Raw genomic sequence first — 25,837 nt, forward strand, 5'->3', positions numbered from 1 at the left:
AGTAACAACACGCCGGTTGCGTTGTCACTTCGCGCCGGCGCGTTGTTACTAATGCATTGTTGCAATTTTGCAAGTGATAACGCGCTAGCGTCAAGTGACAACGCGCCATCGCGTTGTGAACAACGCGCTAGCGCGTTATTACTAACGCGCTATTACACTTTTGCAAATGACCCTATCGGGACACCATGCACATGTAATTACGAGACCACAAATTATGATGAGGATGATGAATCTGAACAATGACAATACCAAATTGAATTCTGGTAATTAAATTAAACCATAAAAGACACCTACGGGGGACCTTTATCTACCGTAAATTAGCCATATTTGTCATTTTGTTACAGAGTTCTTCCTCATTATATGCGAAAGTGCCGAAGTTGTACGTTCGGTTTCAAAAATATATCATGAGTTTTAAAAAATTAAATACGTTTTTTAAATGTTTCTTTTTGAAGTTTAAATATCACATTTAAGCCAGATTTAAGAAAAAATGAACGAGACTCTGAGTTGCAGAAAAAAGTCGTTTTGTTCAGACGATTGTAAATCAATGCCTGACAATTTTACATGTTCGAACAAAATTCCCTAGTAGTCCAGTTGATAAAGCACATAACTTTCGAAACATATGCTACTTTACACCTCACGTGACGGAAATAAATATTCACAAAGCGCGCGTTGACCATTCCTGCAGTTTAAAGAAAAATGCTCTTTCTGAAAATTTATTTTATTGCAAATATGTCGGCCATACTTGATTTCTTTATATTTGTAGATTCGGTAGTTTTCGTAAATTTTCGTGTTCCGAGTCTAATTGCACGATTTTTTCATGCACGAGCGCTTTAGCTCGCTGTACATGTACGTGTGAATAGCTTCAACTTAATTGGGAATGTTCGATTACAAAGCGCTTGAGGTTGTTTTTGATTTTAGCATGTCCAGGAAAATTGCAAGTGCTTGTAATTGAAACAGAGATGTTCCTCGACCAGTCAGCATTAATTATTAGCCAACAAACATCGACAGAAAATCAGCTATACAGATGAGTATATTAACATGTTTTTATTAACAGTGTGTTTGAATGAAAACAACATCAGGTTTGTTTTTCTCGTGTTGACTTGGTCTCATCATGTTGAGTCCAATACCAATATATATTGCTTGTATCAAAAGATTAAGAAGGGACTTTTTGTAACAAAATTAAGGACTTTAAATGGAAGGATATTACAATAGAACCGGATTCAGGAGGGGCGCTCCCAATAACTGAATAATGGACAAGGTTATTTCTCCATAGTACATGTATCATATGATATGATACCACACCATTGACACCATACATGTATATTGCAGCAAAAACTGGGGAAGGGGGGAATTGGCTTTAATTGAAATGTCAGACTTGCTGAGTGCTAAACTAACAACAAATCATTATTCTTAGAGGAAAAAAAAGTGGGGGTTGCCTTTCTCACATTAACTGATTAAGTGGGAGGAATCGGATAGACTTCAGAGTTCAGTTTTCAAGGCATTTCAAACAATACGAAACCTTTTGGTAAAAAAAAAAATAACCTAGGGAATATAAATGTGAAGTAATACATGTATACCGAATTAACCAAATTGGTACCAGGTTTCTTTCCAGATAGGTACATGTAGCATAGAACTTTTACGCGTTTTTCTGTAGCTTGGGTTCTGCAGCAGTTTAATAAAACAACATGATTATATTTCAAATTACTTAAGGAATAACTGTCTAATTTTTTGGATTCATGATGTGATCAATCGAGTGGCTTGCGTGATAATTTGCATAAACGCCGAAGGCGTTTATGCATAAATTTATTACGCAAGCCAATCGATTGATCATCGTCATGAATCCAAAAAATCTGACAGTTATTCCTTATATTTACATGCTCCTGATTCTGCAAATTCCCGTGCTAATAGCCCCGCTTCTGTCTCTATTTTTCCCGCCCCGCACGTGATTTTTTTTAACCGCGCCTATCGATGAACCAGTAGATTTATGTAGAAATAAAGTAATTTTACAATTTGTAATTTTATCTCGGACAAAGACATTGGAAATGTAAATATATATATATATGTATACTGTTAATTTCAAAGTTCGGCAATCTTGTTTCATGCTGCTCACTTTGACTAAATTTACCAGTGGTGGACGCCTTTATTTTTGATTGGTCTCATGATTTAAATTGAGTTGTCCCTCCCATTTGCTTGAGAGGGGGAACAATTAATTCCACATATATTGAATTTTTGGGTACCGGGTTATAGCTGCATGTTTTCGAAAGGGGGGGGGGGGGTCAGAATTTTATTGACAATTAAGCAAAAATTAAAAAAAAAAAAAAAAAGGTAGAAAAAAAGTCCCCAATCCCGAAAAACAACCTACTGGGGTAGGTATTTCGGGGGAGGGGTAGGGGTGTTGGAATATGTATGGTTCTCCTTACCAACTTTCGAAGGTTCCGTGTTTCTATAAGGTGAAGGTCAAGGTTCATCGTTGGTTACTTTATCATATGAATTAATTTTCCTAATACGTCTTCATTGGTTAATTCGAAAAAAAATAACTGAATTAAAAAAAAAAAATAAAAATGAAGAACTGAAGAAAAAATATTGAAATTAGTATCCAGACTACACCATAGCTGAATTCGTTTCTAATATTGGAGGGAAATACAATCATTTTAAGGAGGAATGCTACTCCAAAATTTTATTTACTGGATCTACAAGACATCTCTTTTGAAATATGGTTTCAGCGTGGAAAGATTGATATAGGCTCTTATTTTATATGGTTTTTTTTTTTTTTTTTTTTAAATTTTTTTTTTTTTTTTGTATTTTTGCAAGAAAAACGTAAAAATTATTTTATTTGCAAATAAGGTGCTTAAGAGTTGAAAATTTGACATTAAAAATTTCACTATATAAATATCTTATAAAACATGTCAAGAAGAGTCAAATTGGCATTTTAATTTTTTATTAAGAAATAAATCACATTATTTACTAATATTTTTAAACCTATGGATGAAATCTTTAAGAAACAAGCCACAAATAGGAAAGAAATCATAATCATAATTATTTAAGAAATTGAAATGAAATTGTAAAATTTTAGAAAAATTGTTAATTTTCAAATCTGGACCAATCCCGATTGAAATTAAACCGATCCCGATCAAAATCAATACAAAATTCATTATTACCAGGTTACTGCCAATCTCATGCAGTTTCTACTGAGAAATCCATAAGATTGATATGTTCAATTATCTTGAGAACCATATTACACAAACTTGTGAAATTGTTACATGTATATATTTCCATTTTATATAATTATGGTTGGGATCGATAAATCATTTAATTTTGATCGGGATTGGTCCAAATTTGAAAATTTGCAATTTTTCTTAAATTTTGCAAATTCATTTCAATTCCTTTATGAAATACAATTGCCTGATATTTGTTTTCTTGGAATAACTTGTTTCTTGGAGATTTTATCCATAGGTTTATAAAATATTAACAAATTATATATTTTAAATTCATAATTTATTTTCTATCAAAAAATTTAAAATGTTCAGATGCTTCCTGACATGTTTTATGAGCTATTTATATTGTGCAATTATTAACAGCAAATTTTCTACTCTTAATCGCCTCATTTTCAAATAAAACAATTTTTACATTTTCTTTCAAAAAAAAAAAATACAGATAAAATAATTTAGACCCTATATTAATCTTTCCATACTAAAACCATGTTTCAAAAGAGATGCCTTTGAGATCCATTAAATAAAATTTGGGTGTAGCATTCAGTGTACCTTAATTTTGATATCGAATTTGGATCGGGATCGAGATATCGATAATCAGGACATGGCGGGAAACGCCAAGCAAGAACAACAGAGCGAAAAGAAGACAGGTAATTTGAATTGAACAAAATAATTTTACATCCATGAAAAGAGACCGACTACAGGTGGATCTGTTTAAACAAAGTAAAAACAATAAACAGAAATTATGAAATATTTAAAGACATAAATAAAATAATTTTACATCCGTGAAAAGAGACCGACTACAAGTGGATCTGTTAAACAAAGTAAAAACAATAAACAGAAATTATGAAATATTTAAAGACATGAGTAAATGTTAGGATACACGTATCCAGGGTCTATAAACTTGATTATCAAAAATATTCTTGACTTAAGATCATATTCTCAAAGGTCAAGGTCTCCAAGCAAAGGTGTCACCCACTTTTGTGTGTCTGTGTAGATTTATCTTATGACACAATTAGGCGGTTGCATATCTGGGATTTAAACCTCCTATCAATGATTCTGAGTTTAAATCCAAGTTTATGCGTTGCACTCAAGCAAGGCTTGCTAAGTACGGCTCAGAATTACGGTAAAATCTGAACCTGGTGTAGGGGTGGTTTAAACCCGGCTTGATATAGTTTTTCGTGAGTTTTCTTGAATATTTGGATAATTTGGGCTGTTTAGATGTGGTGGAAAGACCGATTTGATGAAAACAAGTTGTGAGAAACAGGTTATATCCAATTATGCTTTATGGTGATATTGATTTAGGTTTCAGCATATACTATTCTACAAGAGATTATTTATGGTCATATTGGGGATGTTTTAACACAACTCTTCAGTGCCCTTTCAGGGCTCTCGATTCTCTATATTTGGGGCCGTTCAAAGGCCCCATTCCCAATTTAAAAAGGCACCTTTTTTCCCAATTGAATGTGTTAATTTTCCCCAATCTGTCACTTCCCCAAACATTTAACAACATTTAAAAAGATATATAGTTACTAAACAGAAATTAAGTTGATAACAACCACCAGAAACTCAATATATCATGAATTTAATGTATAATGTCTAGTATTGATTTTCCCAAAATTACCCAAAAGGTCGCTAATTTTCCCAATTTTTATGGCCCCGACCCCAGTCCCAAAAGTGGTGTGAGAGCCCTGCCTTTTTAATCAACTAATAACACTGATGCTGCTGAAGTAGAATGCTACTAGATTTTTTTTAAACATGACTTTATTTGGGGTGTAAGATTAGATACTTTCTTTTGTAACTGCCTTTTTATATGAAAGCCCCCCCCCCCCCTTTTCATGCAGGAAATTTGAGACAAACCTGTATGAATTTTAAAGGGGGATTCTGCCTGGAATATGGGTGGAATATAGCAGGAATCGGCTACGTAATTCCAGGCGTACTTGAGACGGAGGTTTTAAGGTCACATAGTATTTTATAATAATGAGGACTTTCCAGGCGTAATTCTGCTTCAGGCGTCATTTTAGTTTCCAGGCGTCATTTATTTTTCCAGGCGTAGCTCATTTGCATTTTTCGCCTCAAATTCCTGCTCAATTCCGCTTGGTTTCCTCTTGTTTTATGCCCAGAACCTGTATATCACCATATATGTAGTGAGACAAACTGACGCCCGGAATCCTTCTCAAAGTACGCCTCTATTCCCCCTATATTCCGGGCGGAACATTTCGTACAGGAAGCAGAATACGTACTGATGATACACATTCCAATAATTTTTCTTAATAATGCCAAATTTCTTTTAGAAATGAGAAAATTTATGTTTCAATTAATGTGCAGGCTAGAGCTATATATGTGACCACAAACTCAAACTGATGCTAATCTGGATGTTGTTATACTGGATCAATGGCAACTTGCCAATATGAATAATGTCCAAATCAGATTATTATGTTAGTTGTACATCAGACTAAGCCAATGATACAAATGAGAACCAAGGTTCAATAACTTTAGAGAAGGTATCATTTGATGCTTAATTGAAAATTCAAATCATATATATTGTTCTTACATAATTCAACCCTGCATTAAGTTTTGGCATTGTTTCTAAATCACTATGAAATTCCAATGACCCCTTTCAGTTTTCTCTCTGTTCTGTCTTCTTCAAAAGTCTATTTTGTTAGTGATTTCATATATTTTTTCACAGTAATTTTAGTGATTTCAGTTTTGTTGATGAATCCCTTGGTTTGACTTAAATTCTGTAGCATTTTTTTTTTTCACATGCATTTTTAGCTCTCCTCAATGAAGTTGGGGGAGCTTATGTAATACCCTAGGTGTTGGCGTCCCAGGTTAAAGTTTTTGGAGCAGTTTTCTTTTTAAGTACTTCTACGCCCTATATTATTCAGAGCTGCATGGAGGATGCTTCTAGTGTGTTTCATGGTACCAGTCAAGGTTTCAGATGCTGCAATTTCGGCTAAGAATGAACTGGTTAATGTTTTTGGAGCAGGTTAAAGTGTTTGGAGCTGGCCTCATTTCCAAGTAACTATAAGCCCTATGTTGACCAAACTAATTGCATTGATGATACACCTAAGGATGCACACTACTAGGCTTCCTTTGGATGCTGGATCTGACCTACATTTTCCGGATGAGTGACCAGGTTTAGTTTTTGGAGCAGATCTCATTTCCAAGTAACTATAAGCCTTATATTGACCAAACTTGCATGGATGATACTCCTAAGGATGCACACTACTGAAACTTGCTTCGGATGCTGGATCTGACCTACATTTTCCGGATGAGTGATCAAGTAAAAGTTTTTTGGAGCAGATCTCATTTCCAAGTAACTATAAGTTCTGTGTTGACCAAACTTGCATGGATAATACATCTAAGGATGCACACGACTGGACTTGCTTCTGATGCTTGATCTGACCTACATTTTCTGGATGAGTGACCAGGTTAAAGTTTTTGGAGCAGATCTCATTTCCAAGTAACTATAAGCCTTATATTGACAAACTTGCATGGATGATGCATCTAAGGATGTACACTACTGGACTTGCCTCAGATGCTGGATCTGCCCTACATTTTTTGGATGAGTGACCAGGTTAAAGTTTTTGGAGCAGATCTCATTTTTAAGTAATTGTAAGTCCTATGTTGATCAAACTTGCATGGATCATACATCTAAGGATGCACACTACTGGACTTGCTTTGGATGCTGGATTCGACCAACATTTTCTGGATGAGTGACCAGGTTAAAGTTTTTGGAGCAGATCTCATTTCCAAGTAAATGCAAGTTCTTTGTTGACCAAACTTGCATTGATGATACATCTAAGGATGCACACTAATGGACTTGCTTGGGATGCTGGATAGTTTTTAGATAAGTCCATTCCCAAGTAACTGCAAGACCAAAATTGCATAAATGTTGCATCTACGGATGCACACTACTAGATTATTAGTTAAGTGTGGGGCTTTGCCTTAATTAAAGACAACATTCATTGAGGTGAGCTCTGTAATCTCTGATTACCTATGTTTTGATTACCTATTTACTAACATTATGTTTGTTTTTAATCATATTCTTTCTAGATTCAACCAGTTCCATTAAAACTTATTTTTTAAGTACCATGAAATTAGGTAACTTAATAGCATTCAACATTGTACTTGAGTACGTCAAGATTAGGTAAGCCTTACTGGGTTTTATAGCGTGCAACAGAACTATGGCTCAAGTAAACCCGATGCAGCTGACGTTTAAACCTGGCGCACGTGATCCACAGATCAGAGCTTGAGCTGTACTTATCTGAGCCGTAGCTATGCAACTGGCCAAAAAACTCCTGACAGTTTTCATTATATTAGCATGATTAGTAATTTCAAGTTTTCAAATCGGTGTATTGTACTTAAATTGCATGTATAATGTATTCAAAGTAATAACAATATGTTACCATGTATTAGCATTGAAGTAAGTTAGTGTTTGGGCAGTTGTAAGTGAAATATTTGGAATGTATATCTTAATGTATAGTAAAATATGCATATTGAATGAGAATGTAAACAGACAATTACAATATGTTTTTTTTTTGAAAACATTCAATAGATCCTAGAAGTCTGGAGAAGGGAGGACTAGAAAAGCTATACATGTGGACAGCACTCCACCCTACTACTCCCCATATCTGTGCCACAAGTAACTATTGGAGGGAGAGTTACGGAGGCCGACAGGGCTGCCATTCCCAGCCAGAGTGATATTTTGTACACTTTAGTTTATTACATAATTTTATTTCAAAGAACAAAATATACATGTATAAGATAAAAAATTGATTTGAAATCATAGAAAATGTAATAAATACATCCATAGTTTAATTTTTTTCTGACACAGCCAATCTGTGACGGATGCCTATGAATTTTGGGGTCATATTGCTTTGTCTATCAACGTCTTTAATATTAGCTTTAATAGAAGTTCTGACATATATGTATGAATGATTTTTTACATGGTTACCTTCCTTTTGTACCATATTTTATTCTTATTAACAACGTTACTGTGTCAAGGACAGTAATTCTAAGCATTACTGTATCAGTTCTACACTTACCCATGAAAGCCCTTAGTTTGGCCTTATCTGACTGTGTCAATTTTGTATTAATTAATCAAGGCTATATTTCTTGTGTGAAACTCTTCTTTTGACAACAATTTTTCTAATTTCAGGAGTAGTCCCCCCTTAAAGACTGCAGGATGCAGTCTGGTCACAGATAAAGTTTTGATGCCAGTCCACCAATCACCACTGTAAACTTATTCTACAGACAGGTAAGAAATCATTATTTAGAATAATTTTAATAAAAGAAGAACATATCTATAATTATGTGAAGACTCTCTCATTTAAAGTAAGAAGTAACAAATTAAACATTTTAATCAAATGAATACTGAAACAAAGTAGTTATTACATTTTATACAAATTGCATTAAATACTCATTTCATACCTACTAATTATTTCTAACACAGCATTAATACCACATTTTTTTTTAAATCATAGAATGATTTATGCTGAAAGAATTTTCACAGAAAATTTTTGTTGTAAATTCATACCTTTCAAAAATAAGAACTTTACTCCAAATGCTGTATATTTACAAATTGAATATGACTTTTGTACATTTTAAGCTATGGGTGTTTTGATGGCCTTGTTCGCCAATCTCGTTTCGTCGACATCCGCACCAAGAAAAATAGAGATAGAATATTCTAGTACTAGGGCTGGGACAATACAACTTTTTCTATATCGATACATATCACAGTATTTAAGCCACCATATGTATCATGATATTTTAATAGGTTATAAAATCTTTCTGAACAAAAACATTTCTTCACAAATAAGAATAATTTATTCAAAGAAGTTGTATATCTGTTGTAAAACAAAAATTATTTGACACAAGTGGTGTTAATTATTGTATATTTCATATTTACATATAGCATATTTATTTTATATATTAAACCCAAAATGTTAAGTAAAGAAAAACATAAGTCAGAATTATTTTTGCGATATTTCAATATTTTTTCATACGTATCGTCCTCACACAGAATCAATGTTATCGATATATTGTCCCAGCCCTATCTAATACCAATAAAAACATTTGATTTTGTTCATAGAAGTATAAAGAAAGTGGCATTCATTTTATACTTTTTGCAACTCACTTTCGTTTGTGACATGTTAACAGTATAGGGGAAAAAAATCTTGATTTAAAATTGCAACTTTAATCTATTTTTGGATCTTAATTGTATAATGACACCAATAGCTACTTATGTAAACAAAACTGAACAATGACAGTAGGCTTTGCAAACAAAAAACACTCTTGAAAAAGCTAAAGCAGCCAAAAAAGCTAATGTGATGAGCAACGGTAAATGGCACACTGAATTTTTATATGGCAGAATTAAGTCAATAACAAATCCTTGATTCCTCAACAAAATGTTACTTAATAAGTGAATTCACCATGTTATCCTTTTACAATTTATTTACATGATATCAAGTTTTTAATAATCCATCACAAATAACAAAGTAAGATATCCTCGAACAGCACTAACTATTGTATACTAAATGACTACAAACTCTCCACCCAGAAACTTTCAATCCCCTATACAGTCAAACTTGTCATAGCGGTCACATTTATCCAGCGGTCACCTGTCCTATGCGGTCATTTTATTTCCTCCCAATGAATTTTCCTATATAATTTAACTCTATTAAGCGGTCACCCGTGTAACGCTGTCAGCGGTCATCAAATTTCATGTAAAATTGCCGTTTTACTTCGTATATAGCGGCCATTTTGTCCAATCACGTGACTGGATCTAGAGTCAGGTGACTCCCAATTTTTGTCACTAATGTAAATAATTGGTCTAGTGTGGCGAGATCATGGAAAAATATTTACATTTGCAAATGCTTTCCTTTATATAACACTATTGAAAGCAATGTGTATCTATATCCGTATAAACACCGGTTCCTCACATCATAAACGTTCGGCGTAATTTCTCATTGACGTCATAAAGGGTCGACGTGCAATCAATGGATTAAACATGTGCCGTTAAGTTTGAAAAATAAAACACTTCAGGCCTTCAGGCCCTTCGGGCTTTATGGAATTTAATCTCGTGACCAACCCGTATTTATAGCCCGATAGATGTTTAAAAATGATATCTTATTTCTTAAATAAAGTAGGTTGCTCAGTAAGAGCAACGCTTTTGTCGAGGTCAGTTACATTATTTACTCAACTGTTGCTCACAAGGAGAAACGGGTATATATTTGTACTTTAAATAGACATCCTACTAAACAATCTTACACAGGACTAAATGAAATAACTAAGACTAATTATAGATTATTACTTTAAAGGGGCATAGACATCATGGACATAGATTTGAAGTTAATATTTTCTCAAATTTTCTGTATAATATCATGACTTATATGTTGCTATAGCGTTTCACTCGGAAATATAATAATAAACTTAATTTATCTGGAAATTATTGAAATTACTAAATTTCGGGACGCGTTTGATTGACACATCCTTGCACTTTCACAAGGTAAACTTTATCCTTAAAGGGTTTTTATCACGTTTGAAAATTTTTTGATATGACAAGGTTTACATGTTACTTAAATCATATATTTAAAATTCTTTGCCAAGAAATTAATATTTTTGATGTTTCAGCGATTCAAAGTTTGAATTTCTCAATATGCATATTTTGATCCCCGATGTTAGGCGCCATTGCTCTGACGTCATAGGTGTCAATCCTGGTCAAGTGAAGTACTTACTGTGTATACAAAAGGGCTCATTTGTTGCGTCTATTAAACCTGTTAGAAAATACTTAAGTGATAATTGGATAATTGACAGTTAGTAAGATATAATTTGTGGCTTTAGGATGCACAAATGTGCACAAGAAAGGTTTTAGAAAGATTTTTTTCCACATTTCCTGGACTTGGTTGAGAGATCAAAGGGGGGCCCTTTTCTGCAAACGCGATGGCGTTTATCTCCATTCAGAACAATCAATTATGCCCGATCAAGAATTTTCTGTACTATAAAATATTTAAAGGAAAAGATACCTTTTTTATAAAAAAAAAAAAATGAAAATAAATGTCTAACATGCATTTTTTTAAAGTTGTACAGAATCTAGTAGGAATGTTGTGAACTTCGTAATGGCGTATGGCGCCATTGAAGAAGTGTCACTTCTACTATATGATATTCACTGCTGGAACAGATAGAAGATATTCAGGATTTATTTATATATAAATAATTGAAATAATGAAGAAGGAGAATTTCAAATTCCCATATTTATAAATATTTACGAAGTTAAAATTTAATAATTCGTTCTATTCAGTAGAGGTCCCGAGTTGTCAACGGCCTCGTCTTTGGTGACCTCTCCAATTGCCGGCATATTTTCTGGTTATTTCTCCTTGCTAGATGTTCATACATAAAATATTGACCGTCCATAACCAAAGGAATATGGCCAATGTCAAAATTTAAACCAGCCATATTGTGTAGTCTATTTATTTAACGTAAATATCTATTCAATATATTTTTTCTTACGATAAGCTTTACGAGTTCTAATTGACCATTAATTGACACCTATGACATTTCAGTACCACGTGACCCCAATCTAATTAGAGGTGATTTTTACTTCGAGAACCCTATGTTATGGGTGTTTTATTGTCTAATTATGACTGTTTTCAAAATTATTTCATAATTAAACAATAATTATATGTTTCAAGAATGTAATAGTGTTTCATTTGAAAGAAATTTAGATATGTGATAAAAAGCCTTTAATACTTAAGAAAAGTAGAAATTTTGTTGTGTATTAATGAAAAAATTAAAGATATAATCCAGAAAATTCAGAGTAGAAATGTGAGAAAGCAAAACCAACTCGCCAGTATTGTCAGTCCGTACTCAGTGATGTGTGCAGAGTTTAACAAATTGAACACACCCGATGAGACGTAAACATTAACAATAACAGGGCTCGTGCCCTGTTTACAAAACAGTTTACATTCCACCGGATGTGTTCAATTTGTTAAACATTGTTGCATGTCCATGTTTGTATGATGAAAGGATCAACACTGATCAAGTGTATACCCGGGCTAGTCTTATTATCTCTTGCTCTGTCAAATCATTACTTTCATACCCCTTACATTTAAGAAAATCAATATTATAAAAATATCTGATATATAATAAGTGTGTAGCGTGTGCAATTTATTTGACTGCGGTCATGTACACATGTGATTCGAAATACCCCAAACTGTAGGGGGCTACAAATACAGCCATAACTAATATACATGTATATTTGAGGTGTTATCAAAAACAATTAATGCTCAAAGAAGCTAATAAAATTGCCGTTCTATCAATACCTAATATGCCATGTTTCATCCACCTACAACGCCACAACATCGATGAGAAATACAATGCAACATTTCTACATGAACATTTCTTAGAAAAAGGAAAGCAAGTTCATGATTTAATTTATTATTTTTTTAATTAACACATTACAGTGGCCTCCGGCTATTACGAGATCGGATACAGCAAGGTACCACTTACAACGAGATAAATTTTGAGTCCCAAATTAATTCTTATATATTTCTTTTATAAAAAATGCCGGATATAACAAGATCGCTTACAACAAGATTCCACTTATAACGAGGTCAAAATCTGTCCCAGTTAGTAGAAAGAGCAATTGGATATAACGAGGTACTCGCATCGCGCATAATTGCACCTGCTAGTCAGAGGTAAATAATGGTAATTATCACAGGTATTTACACAACTTTACGCCATGACAATTAATTAAAGGTGTTGAGAAGTAATAGCGAGTTGTTCTTATTGCTAGAAAAACTTCAGTATGGCTTCTAAGAACGAATTACGTAACAAAAGTAGAAACTATTAGCGAAGTTTGAAAACATTCAAAGAAAATTATTAATGGCTATGGATTAACATTTAACACATCTAGAAAAAAAAAAAAAAAAAAAAAAAAAAAACTTCACATTGCCTTGGAGTTTTGGCCTGGTGATTTCAATGTAGAAAACGTGTTGTATACAAATGTACGTGACTTTGCAGAGTTAATGAACTTGGTCAGCCAGTGGAGCTAAAATTAGCAATACTGCTTTCAACTGAGCCTTCCGATTCTTCAACATTGATTCTTAAGATATTAAAAACAAAAACAATATCAAATGATATATTGTTTTTAAAATAAAAAGTGCGAGTGACATAATTGAAGAGGTTGGAGAAATTGAAACAAAGATTTGGCGATGTCAAACGTTGAGAAATTTCTGCAAACTAAATTGTCAGACATGGAAGTGGTACATGTACAAAGAAAATTCAATACGCATATTGAAATGGACAATGCTTTTACGTTTAGTACTTTACAAAATTTGGAACTGCAGTGTAATTGAGCTTGATCTTAATTGTGCAGTGCAATGATTATCTTAGTTACAAATACATGTAGTGAACCCGTGACGTCTTTCATCATTTAACGTCCATAAATAAGTTCAATTGTGCATGCTTTATTTAAAAAGAAATTTATTTATTCTGTTTTCAGACAATGTCTTTAAAAACACCTATTTCCATGTAATAAGAACTTTATTTCACATGGGAACATGCTTAATAATACATGTAAGTCTTTATTCAAATACCGATCAACTCTCAGCTTGTAAAATGCAGACATCGGATATAACGAATATCGGATATAACGAGATCTAAACCAATGTCCCCAGCATCTCATTGTATCCGGAGTCCACTGTATGTTTACCTTTTTATTTTTTGTATGTAATAAGAATTAAAGAACTTATCGCATGGTCTTTCAAAAATTGCAATTTTATGAAAAATATTATCTACAATCTTGTTTATTAAAATACTGAGTACAAATAACTTTGTTGAAAGCATATTTTAAGAGATATTGAGAGTTGAAATTCAAATACGGCAATATGCATATTTCAGTCGGATTTTGACAAAATACTGCTCTGATGTCATAGACGACAATTCAGTGATGGAGGGATGAGAAGTTGCACACTATTTACGGAGTTATCAAAGACAAATGCAGCTAAATTACGAAAAATGCTGAAAAAATTAATTCCTTATGTGCTTTTCAATCACTATAGAAACATTAACTAGTTCTAAGGTATAAGGGTTTTGAGATATTTTTGTTTTTATTCCAAACATTTAGAATCTGTAGCTCTGATTACGGCAATGTTTCGTGATCGGGAAATTATTTTTCAAGACCGCATTCCTTTACAAAACACACGAAGATATACTTGCATTAATTAATATTATGTTAAAAATGAAGAAAACAAAGTTATATAATGTTAAATTTGTGAAACAAATAAGTTAATACATGCCATAAGTTGACAAATCAACTTGTATTGTGATGGCAAGTTTCTTCGTCTTCGCGGCGTCTCCCTCGCTATCGTCGCTGCTATTTTTACAATGTTAACAGATTTTTCAGAATTTTTCTTGCTGACAATTCTAACATATAAGGTTGGTTGGTCAATTTCCCATCGATAAAATCAGTGATTTGATCTTCCAGAACGTAGAAAAGTCAGGTTGTATTGCGTATATTTTAGTAAGATTAGTGTGAAGAGCTGATCAGCCATTGTCGCCTTTGACGTCACAGGGTCACGTGATTCCTATCTAATTAACTTGGATTTTTAATTCAGGGGGTTTTATTTGAGTCAATAATTGGTTAATTACCGCGGTTTATCTGCAGTAAAAACACAGAATTTATAAACTGTGGTCATATGGAACGTAATACGCTTTTAATTTCAAATGATTTAGAAACATGCAATAAGTCCTTTAACCATGCTGTTAATGACTGGTTGGTTGTCACTAGGGTTGTGTATTGAACAAAAAAATTCGATACAATATGATGCAATATTTTATAATGCGATATCTGATATATTGGATTCTTTAACAAGTCTATCAAAAAAGTCTTATAAATCATTAAATGCATGAATTTTATAAAAACTAATTGTTATATAACCCATTTGGAAGGTCTTGTCTCACTGTCTCTACAAATTACACTTCAAATTCAAACTTTTAATGACTATAAAACAACATCTTAAAATAAAGTTGTCTATGTATATTATAATATTTATCTAAGGTGTGCTATCTCCTTAATGATTATATCATTATTGATCAATTTTAATTCAAAATAGTGAAAATATAACCTTTGGTGATTGAAATTCCCAACTTTTTCACGAATTATGAGAAAATCTGCCTATCCGATACGTATTGGAAGTTATTTTTTCGATACGATACATTCTTAAATATCGATACGTATCGATATATTGATACAGCCCTAGTTGTAACAAATGTGCATGTGTTGTGTCACATACAGCAATAAGGTAAATTACCGAGAGTCGCGAAATGCGGGGTGATTCAGAATACCCTAAATGACTGTATACATGTGTCTACCTTTTGGTTTTTATCCCTCACAGTATCCACTTGTGCTTAGTCAATATGTATTCCTGTGATATAGAAATATTGAAAAAGTCTGACAGCTTAATTCTTCTGTTTCTCCATTGCAGCAGTTTCAAACTAAATCATGATCACTGAAATGTTTCATTTGTTAAAATTATACATACATGTAATTGTTGAATTGACTCAAAATTACATGACTACTCGACTTATTAGATAGCTAAAAATATATTTGGGGTTTTCCTGTAAAATGGTGTAAATGCAGTGCTTCATTGTCGTTTTAAAATTCGGATATGTTGTGTAGCGAGGATAGCTCAGTAGTATGCATTGCTTGTCGCACTGGACATTGTTAGCTCACCTGAGCTGAAAGCTCAAGTGAGCTTTTCTGATCACATTTTGTCCGTAGTCCGTCTGTCCGTCTGTAAACTTTTCACATTTTCGATTTCTTCTCCAGAACCACTGGGCCAATTTCAATCAAACTTGCCACAAAGCATCCTTGGGTGAAGGGGGTTCAAGTTTGTTCAAATGAAGGGCCATGCCCTCTTCCAAGGGGAGATAATTAAGAATAAGTGAAAATTTGGTGTCTTCTTTTAAAAATCTTCTTCTCAAGAACCACAGGGCCAGAAAAGTTGAAACTTATGGGAAACCTTCGTTACATAGTGTAGATTCAAGTTTGTTCAAATCATGACCCCGGGGGGTAGGGTGGGGCCACTATGGGGGATCAAAGTTTTACATAGGAATACATAGGAAAATTCTTTAAAAATCTTCTTCTCAAGAACAACAAAGCCACAATTAGTCATATTGATATGAAATCATCCTCAGGTAGTGTAGATTTAAGTTTGTTCAAATCATGACCCCCGGGGGTCGGGTGGGGCCACAATGGGGGATCAAAGTTTTACATAGGAATATATAGGAAAATTCTTTAAAAATCTTCTTCTCAAGAACAACAAAGCCACAATTAATCATATTGATATGAAATCATCCTCAGAGTAGTGTAGATTTAAGTTTGTTCAAATCATGACCCCCGAGGGTAGGGTGGGTCTACAATAGGAGATCAAAGTTTTACATAGGAATACATAGGAAAATTCTTTAAAAATCTTCTTCTCAAGAACAACAAAGCCACAATTAGTCATATTGATATGAAATCATCCTCAGGTAATGTAGATTCAAGTTTGTTCAAATCATGACCCCCGGGGGTAGGGTGGGGCCACAATGGGGGATCAAAGTTTTACATAGGAATATATAGGAAAATTCTTTAAAAATCTTCTTCTCAAGAACAACAAAGCCACAATTAGTCATATTGATATGGAATCATCCTTAGATAGTGTAGATTCAAATTTGTCGAAATCAAGACCCCCAGGGGTAGGGTGGGGCCACAATGGGGGATCAAAGTTTTACATAGGAATAAATAGGAAAAATCTTTTCAAGAACAGGAAAGCCGTGATTAGTCATTTTGATATTGAAGCATCCCCAAGTATTGTAGATTCAAGTTTGTTCAAGGCATCCTCCAGTAGTAGGGTGGGGCCATAATCGGGGATCAAAGTTTAACAAAAGAATATATATAAGAAATATCTTAAAAAATCTTCTTCTCAAGAACAACAAAGCCATAATTAGTCATATTGATATTGAAGCATCCTTAGGTGGTGTAGATTCAAGTTTGTTCAAATCTTGAACCCCCCCCCCCCCCCCCCCCCCCCAGGGTAGGATGGCAGACATTTTTAAAATTCCGTTTCAAGAATAGCAAAACCATGATTAGTTATATGAATATAGAAGCATCCTCAGAAAGTTTAGATTCAATTTCATTCAAAACATGGCAACTGGGGATAGGTTATGCCTAGAACAGTTGATCAAAGCTTTACGTATGAATATATAGAAGAAGAAATCTGCTGACAAAGAACAGCAGGGCCATATTGACTCAGGTGAGCGTTGTGGCCCATGGGCCTCTTGTTAAGTTTTTGGTTGGATCTTGGCATGGGGCTTAATTATTTTTTTTTATGCAATCAATCAATTCTCTTTTCAGTTTAATTTTATGTACTGATTTATTAAAATTTTAAATTAGATAAATTTTGGTGCACTTTGTGAGTTGCACCAAGAGTGAAAACAATTCTTCCAACTTCCTGAAACTTTGATATACACATGTATTTGGATTTAATAATACTCTGTTATCTTACAGGTATTTCCTATTCAAGTGAAGTGTTACAATCATAATTATTAAGATTAGCGGACATAAATATTACAATTTGACAAGATGTTTCAAACGAAGTGTAACTTTTTTCCTATGTCAGTATGTGCGTAACTTTGTAAAGTCTGTCCGTCTGTGGTTAGTTGAGCAAATCGTGGACATTTAAACTATAAATGTTTCGTACACATGATTCCTGCATGCCAAATACACCCATCTTCTTAGTGAAATTCATAACCCTGGCTCATGGGTTCTGGTATTAGGGTTAGACTGTGTTGAATCTGTAATGAAAATGCATTATTTCTTTGAAAATCTTCTCTGCTCCTGGACATAAAAGTTTTAATTAGCAAGGGTATTTTTACCAGATTTTTGAACATCTGGACCATTTGATGAAGTGTTCTGGTCCTGGCCAGGGCTCTATCAATTTGTATTCTACTGAGAGAAGTTATTTCCCTTTGCCATTCACCTTGATATTGAATCGCTGTAAATAATGCACATGTATTTGAAAGGTTAACAGAATAAGAGAATTATGCAAGAATTTTTATTGTATAATACAAAAAGTACTTTCCTAGTTTTAAAGATCAGGTAGACTTGTAAATAATAGATAATAAAAATGAGACAAAAATAACTAATCTTATTAAATGTTCTTCAAAGACCAAGAGAGGCCAATGCGAGAGGCAATAATATGGGGTTAAAACTAATAGTTTAGTGCTTGGTGATAGTGATAAATGGGGGACAGATTAGAACTTACTTTATGAGTTGTTATTGAATACTAGATTAATTATTTCTTTGATCCTGATCATCCTGTTTCTCTTGCTTTTGGGCAACAAAGCTCTATCTATCGGTTTATTTTATACTCTTTGAATCCTTTTGTTGTTTAAATTGTTGTATTATACTCAGGTGACCGCTAAGGCCCTTGGGCCTCTTGTTTTGAATATTTAAGATGATTGACCACTCCATGTATTTTTTAACAGGTGCTCCACAGATTCCCATAGCTGCAATGCTGAGTCTCCCTGACCACCTTTTCAGTGAGTTCGCAAGTATGTGTATTCTGACTTTCCAAAAATTTCTACTACAGTACTTGTAATACATTTTGATTTGATTTGAAAAATCCCCTTTTCAAAAGTACAAGATTTTTATGTTTTTAATTCCAGTCAAGACTATTTCAAATTGGTCTTTAAGTAAACTTTATACAGTCTTGTAAAATTCAAAGTCACTATGCAACACCGAAGATTTCGTGATACTGTTTTCAGTGGGCTTCACATTGGCAATGGCCTCACTCTGTTATTCACTGTAATTGTAATATTGAGTTAAAATAATAGGAAAAGCAATCCTTTTAATAGATCATGTAGATTGGCAGTGAACACCTACTTTAAAATATTCATTTCTGTTAAGCTCATAGAAACTTTACATCGGGTATGTTAAAACTTTGTACTTAATGGAGTCACTTCCCATGGAAGTATTGGCAAGACTGAATTGATTGTCTCTTCTATAGTAAATTTGAGGTTATTTCATCAATTGCATTCAGTGAAGTAAAGCTCCAGACACCATAGGTCCTCCTCCATTTTCAACTTAACTGGTCAGAGACCAGAGGAGCTTTTGCAATAGTAAGGTGTACGTCTTCTGTCAATCTGTCTAGCTGTTTGTTCCGTCTGTAAACAATTTTTCAAAATACTACTTCTCCTACTATTTTGTCTGATTTCAATATAACTTGGAAAACAAGTAGACTACACTAAGATACATAATTTTTTGTATCAGTTTTTGATTTTGATGAACAGTGTTGTCGATTAAAGTTTTACGTAAGAATATAAAAAAAAATTTTTGCTTTAAAATTCTTCTCAAGAACAGCAAAGCCATGATTAGTCGTATTTATATGAAATCATCCTCAGGTAGTGCAGATTGAAGTTTGTTCAAACCATGCCCCCCTGAGAGTTGGATTGTTTTGGACCATTTATTTAAACTGTTCAGAACTTAACTGATTTCCCCTTTTTCCTAGCCAACGTACTCAGGTGAGTGATGTGGCTTATGGGCCTCTTATTTTAGATTGATCATTGTTCGTTTTCTTTGTCTTTTTCATAGTAAGTTTGTTCAAATCGTCATCCTCTGGGGGTAGGGTTGGGCCATTTATATTTTCTGAACTCTGAATTTCTGCCCCCTCTAACCAAAGTGCTCAGGTGAGCGATGTGGCCCATGGATGTATTGTTAAGGATTTGATCTTTTGTAGTGGAGGAAGAGGAGAGAAATGTGTGCCTGATTGAATGGACTTCAAAAAGAGGATTATTAGAAAGGAAAGACCTGAAGAAAGACATGAAGTTAAGACATACTTATTCGAATTATTTTATATATATATTTTCGAGTAGTTTTGTAACTATATGGTCTGTTATGATTTAACTTCGATGATACAGCTAGAGATGGAAACTACAAGACCTGCATGGGATGCTGTATCTGGCCTATATTTTCTGGATAAGTTAGCAAATCCATTCTAAAGTAACTATAAGTCCTACTTAAACCAAACTTTCATGGATATCCAGGGGAAGGTGTGTTTCAGGGAGGTGATGGGATTAGGGAGTTCTCTGTTTTGTTATCTTGTCCCTGGTATGGTGGTAGGGTTTAGCATATGGGTTATGGGCCCTCGTTAGGGCATAGAATTGGGGCTACATTATAGGGTGTGTTTTCATTGATTTGCCCTATTTTATAGTTGGTCATCGTCTTGACCAGGGTGGTTGGGTCCTGTAGGTTGATAGTTTAAGGCTTTGGTTAAATATTAGAGTTTTCTTGTCTGTCTTCCTTTTCTTCTCTCTATATTATTGTGTAAGTGCCCCTGGGGTTTCGGGGACTTAGAGAATAGGCCCCAGCCTACTGGCTTGTCGTAAGAGGCGACAAAATTAAGAGGGCACATATTTCCTCTTTCTGCGCACTTGTTAAGGGGTTACAGTTTGGGATTTGGTTGAACTAGTTATTTCCCTCTTTATTGTAGGTGGTCATTTGATTGACCGGGGTGCTGGGTCTGAGTAGGTTGATAGTTTAAGGTTTTGGTTAACTGTTAGAGTTGCTTGTAGTTCCCTTTATTGGTATTGGATTAGGTTTCTGTAGGAAGGGAGGTTTTTGGGGAGGGGTCAGAGTTTTCTCTGTCCTCTCTTGTCGTGTGGCGTGGGGTGGTGGGTGGTAGTTGTTAGGTAGAGTTTAGGCCCTGCCTTTTCTAGGGGGCTGGACTTTAAGGCGGTGTGTGCATTTTACAATCAGTATTACAAAGTCTGCCCTCTGGAAGGCTTTCTCCCCTATTTTGGTTAAAGTCATTTCATTGACTGGGAATGGGGGGTCTGATTTGGGTTTAGATTTGGGGTCATTTCTCTCCAGGGGAAGGGTTTTTTTTTTCGAGGGAAGGGGGAGTTTTCTATTGTGTACTTTCATCCCTGGTTCTTCCTGGGGAGGGGGGGGGGTCTGGGGTGTTGGGTTTAGCATATGGGTTGTGGGTCTCTGTTAGGGCATGGTATTGGGTTTAGGTAATGGGATGTGTTTTCATTGATTTCCCCTATTTTATAGTTGGTCATCGTCTTGACCAGGGTGGTTGGGTCCTGTAGGTTGATAGTTTAAGGCTTTGGTTAAATATTAGAGTTTTCTTGTCTGTCTTCCTTTTCTTCTCTCTATATTATTGTGTAAGTGCCCCTGGGGTTTCGGGGACTTAGAGAATAGGCCCCAGCCTACTGGCTTGTCGTAAGAGGCGACAAAATTAAGAGGGCACATATTTCCTCTTTCTGCGCACTTGTTAAGGGGTTACAGTATGGGATTTGGTTGAACTAGTTATTTCCCGCTTTATTGTAGGTGGTCATTTGATTGAGCGGGGTGCTGGGTCTGAGTAGGTTGATAGTTTAAGGCTTTGGTTAACTGTACGAGTTGCTTGTAGTTCCCTTTATTGGTATTCGATTAGGTTTCTGTAGGAAGGGAGGTTTTTGGGGAGGGGTCAGAGTTTTCTCTGTCCTCTCTTGTCGTGGGGTGGTGGGTGGTAGTTGTTAGGTAGAGTTTAGGCCCTGCCTTTTCTAGGGGGCTGGACTTTAAGGCGGTGTGTGCATTTTACGATCAGTATTACAAAGTCTGCCCTCTGGAAGGCTTTCTCCCCTATTTTGGTTAAAGTCATTTCATTGACTGGGAATGGGGGGTCTGATTTGGGTTTAGATTTGGGGTCATTTCTCTCCAGGGGAAGGGGTTTTTTTTCGAGGGAAGGGGGAGTTTTCTATTGTGTACTTTCGTCCCTGGTTCTTCTTTGGGGGGGGGGGGGACTGGGGTGTTGGGTTTAGCATATGGGTTGTGGGTCTCTGTTAGGGCATGGTATTGGGTCTACGTAATGGGATGTGTTTTCATTGATTTTTCCTATTTTATAGTTGGTCATCGTCTTGACCAGGGTGGTTGGGTCCTGTAGGTTGATAGTTTAAGGCTTTGGTTAAATATTGGAGTTTTCTTGTCTGTCTTCCTTTTCTTCTCTCTATATTATTGTGTAAGTGCCCCTGGGGTTTCGGGGACTTAGAGAATAGGCCCCAGCCTACTGGCTTGTCGTAAGAGGCGACAAAATTACGAGGGCACATATTTCCTCTTTCTGCGCACTTGTTAAGGGGTTACAGTATGGGATTTGGTTGAACTAGTTATTTCTCACTTTATTGTAGGTGGTCATTTGATTGACCAGGGTGCTGGGTCTGAGTAGGTTGATAGTTTAAGGCTTTGGTTAACTGTTAGAGTTGCTTGTAGTTCCCTTTATTGGTATTGGATTAGGTTTCTGTAGGAAGGGAGGTTTTTGGGGAGGGGTCAGAGTTTTCTCTGTCCTCTCTTGTCGTGTGGCGTGGGGTGGTGGGTGGTAGTTGTTAGGTAGAGTTTAGGCCCTGCCTTTTCTAGGGGGCTGGACTTTAAGGCGGTGTGTGCATTTTACGATCAGTATTACAAAGTCTGCCCTCTGGAAGGCTTTCTCCCCTATTTTGGTTAAAGTCATTTCATTGACTGGGAATGGGGGGTCTGATTTGGGTTTAGATTTGGGGTCATTTCTGTCCAGGGGAAGGGGTTTTTTTTTCGAGGGAAGGGGGAGTTTTCTATTGTGTACTTTCGTCCCTGGTTCTTCTTTGGGAGGGGGAGGGGGGACTGGGGTGTTGGGTTTAGCATATGGGTTGTGGGTCTCTGTTAGGGCATGGTATTGGGTCTAGGTAATGGGATGTGTTTTCATTGATTTGCCCTATTTTATAGTTGGTCATCGTCTTGACCAGGGTGGTTGGGTCCTGTAGGTTGATAGTTTAAGGCTTTGGTTAAATATTAGAGTTTTCTTGTCTGTCTTCCTTTTCTTCTCTCTATATTATTGTGTAAGTGCCCCTGGGGTTTCGGGGACTTAGAGAATAGGCCCCAGCCTACTGGCTTGTCGTAAGAGGCGACAAAATTAAGAGGGCACATATTTCCTCTTTCTGCGCACTTGTTAAGGGGTTACAGTATGGGATTTGGTTGAACTAGTTATTTCCCTCTTTATTGTAGGTGGTCATTTGATTGAGCGGGGTGCTGGGTCTGAGTAGGTTGATAGTTTAAGGCTTTGGTTAACAGTTAGAGTTGCTTGTAGTTCCCTTTATTGGTATTGGATTAGGTTTCTGTAGGAAGGGAGGTTTTTGGGGAGGGGTCAGAGTTTTCTCTGTCCTCTCTTGTCGTGTGGCGTGGGGTGGTGGGTGGTAGTTGTTAGGTAGAGTTTAGGCCCTGCCTTTTCTAGGGGGCTGGACTTTAAGGCGGTGTGTGCATTTTACGATCAGTATTACAAAGTCTGCCCTCTGGAAGGCTTTCTCCCCTATTTTGGTTAAAGTCATTTCATTGACTGGGAATGGGGGGTCTGATTTGGGTTTAGATTTGGGGTCATTTCTGTCCAGGGGAAGGGGGTTTTTTTTCGAGGGAAGGGGGAGTTTTCTATTGTGTACTTTCGTCCCTGGTTCTTCTTTGGGAGGGGGAGGGGGGACTGGGGTGTTGGGTTTAGCATATGGGTTGTGGGTCTCTGTTAGGGCATGGTATTGGGTCTAGGTAATGGGATGTGTTTTCATTGATTTGCCCTATTTTATAGTTGGTCATCGTCTTGACCAGGGTGGTTGGGTCCTGTAGGTTGATAGTTTAAGGCTTTGGTTAAATATTAGAGTTTTCTTGTCTGTCTTCCTTTTCTTCTCTCTATATTATTGTGTAAGTGCCCCTGGGGTTTCGGGGACTTAGAGAATAGGCCCCAGCCTACTGGCTTGTCGTAAGAGGCGACAAAATTAAGAGGGCACATATTTCCTCTTTCTGCGCACTTGTTAAGGGGTTACAGTATGGGATTTGGTTGAACTAGTTATTTCCCTCTTTATTGTAGGTGGTCATTTGATTGAGCGGGGTGCTGGGTCTGAGTAGGTTGATAGTTTAAGGCTTTGGTTAACAGTTAGAGTTGCTTGTAGTTCCCTTTATTGGTATTGGATTAGGTTTCTGTAGGAAGGGAGGTTTTTGGGGAGGGGTCAGAGTTTTCTCTGTCCTCTCTTGTCGTGTGGCGTGGGGTGGTGGGTGGTAGTTGTTAGGTAGAGTTTAGGCCCTGCCTTTTCTAGGGGGCTGGACTTTAAGGCGGTGTGTGCATTTTACGATCAGTATTACAAAGTCTGCCCTCTGGAAGGCTTTCTCCCCTATTTTGGTTAAAGTCATTTCATTGACTGGGAATGGGGGGTCTGATTTGGGTTTAGATTTGGGGTCATTTCTGTCCAGGGGAAGGGGGTTTTTTTTCGAGGGAAGGGGGAGTTTTCTATTGTGTACTTTCGTCCCTGGTTCTTCTTTGGGAGGGGGAGGGGGGACTGGGGTGTTGGGTTTAGCATATGGGTTGTGGGTCTCTGTTAGGGCATGGTATTGGGTTTAGGTAATGGGATGTGTTTTCATTGATTTGCCCTATTTTATAGTTGGTCATCGTCTTGACCAGGGTGGTTGGGTCCTGTAGGTTGATAGTTTAAGGCTTTGGTTAAATATTAGAGTTTTCTTGTCTGTCTTCCTTTTCTTCTCTCTATATTATTGTGTAAGTGCCCCTGGGGTTTCGGGGACTTAGAGAATAGGCCCCAGCCTACTGGCTTGTCGTAAGAGGCGACAAAATTAAGAGGGCACATATTTCCTCTTTCTGCGCACTTGTTAAGGGGTTACAGTATGGGATTTGGTTGAACTGGTTATTTCCTGCTTTATTGTAGGTGGTCATTTGATTGAGCGGGGTGCTGGGTCTGAGTAGGTTGATAGTTTAAGGCTTTGGTTAACTGTTAGAGTTGCTTGTAGTTCCCTTTATTGGTATTGGATTAGGTTTCTGTAGGAAGGGAGGCTTTTGGGGAGGGGTCAGAGTTTTCTCTGTCCTCTCTTGTCGTGTTGCGTGGGGTGGTGGGTGGTAGTTGTTAGGTAGAGTTTAGGCCCTGCCTTTTCTAGGGGGCTGGACTTTAAGGCGGTGTGTGCATTTTACGATCAGTATTACAAAGTCTGCCCTCTGGAAGGCTTTCTCCCCTATTTTGGTTAAAGTCATTTCATTGACTGGGAATGGGGGGTCTGATTTGGGTTTAGATTTGGGGTCATTTCTGTCCAGGGGAAGGGGTTTTTTTTTCGAGGGAAGGGGGAGTTTTCTATTGTGTACTTTCGTCCCTGGTTCTTCTTGGGGAGGTGGGGGGGGGGGAGGACTGGGGTGTTGGGTTTAGCATATGGGTTGTGGGTCTCTGTTAGGGCATGGTATTGGGTTTAGGTAATGGGATGTGTTTTCATTGATTTGCCCTATTTTATAGTTGGTCATCGTCTTGACCAGGGTGGTTGGGTCCTGTAGGTTGATAGTTTAAGGCTTTGGTTAAATATTAGAGTTTTCTTGTCTGTCTTCCTTTTCTTCTCTCTATATTATTGTGTAAGTGCCCCTGGGGTTTCGGGGACTTAGAGAATAGGCCCCAGCCTACTGGCTTGTCGTAAGAGGCGACAAAATTACGAGGGCACATATTTCCTCTTTCTGCGCACTTGTTAAGGGGTTACAGTATGGGATTTGGTTGAACTAGTTATTTCTCACTTTATTGTAGGTGGTCATTTGATTGAC

General features: G+C 36.2%; 1 long non-coding RNA gene across 1 annotated transcript; it reads left to right on the top strand.

The window, feature by feature from the left end:
* Positions 1–7,781: 7,781 nt before the first annotated feature.
* LOC133202236 (uncharacterized) lies at positions 7,782–20,059 on the top strand. The gene is made up of 4 exons (XR_009723228.1): positions 7,782–7,922; positions 8,374–8,472; positions 18,744–18,809; positions 19,994–20,059. It is a non-coding gene; the product is annotated as an uncharacterized LOC133202236 (long non-coding RNA).
* Positions 20,060–25,837: the final 5,778 nt, after the last annotated feature.

This window comes from Saccostrea echinata, unplaced genomic scaffold (genome assembly GCF_033153115.1).
Source record: "Saccostrea echinata isolate AGI-Se365-2 ecotype Australia unplaced genomic scaffold, CSIRO_AGI_Sech_v1 ptg000046l, whole genome shotgun sequence".
NCBI classification, from domain to species: domain Eukaryota; kingdom Metazoa; phylum Mollusca; class Bivalvia; order Ostreida; family Ostreidae; genus Saccostrea; species Saccostrea echinata.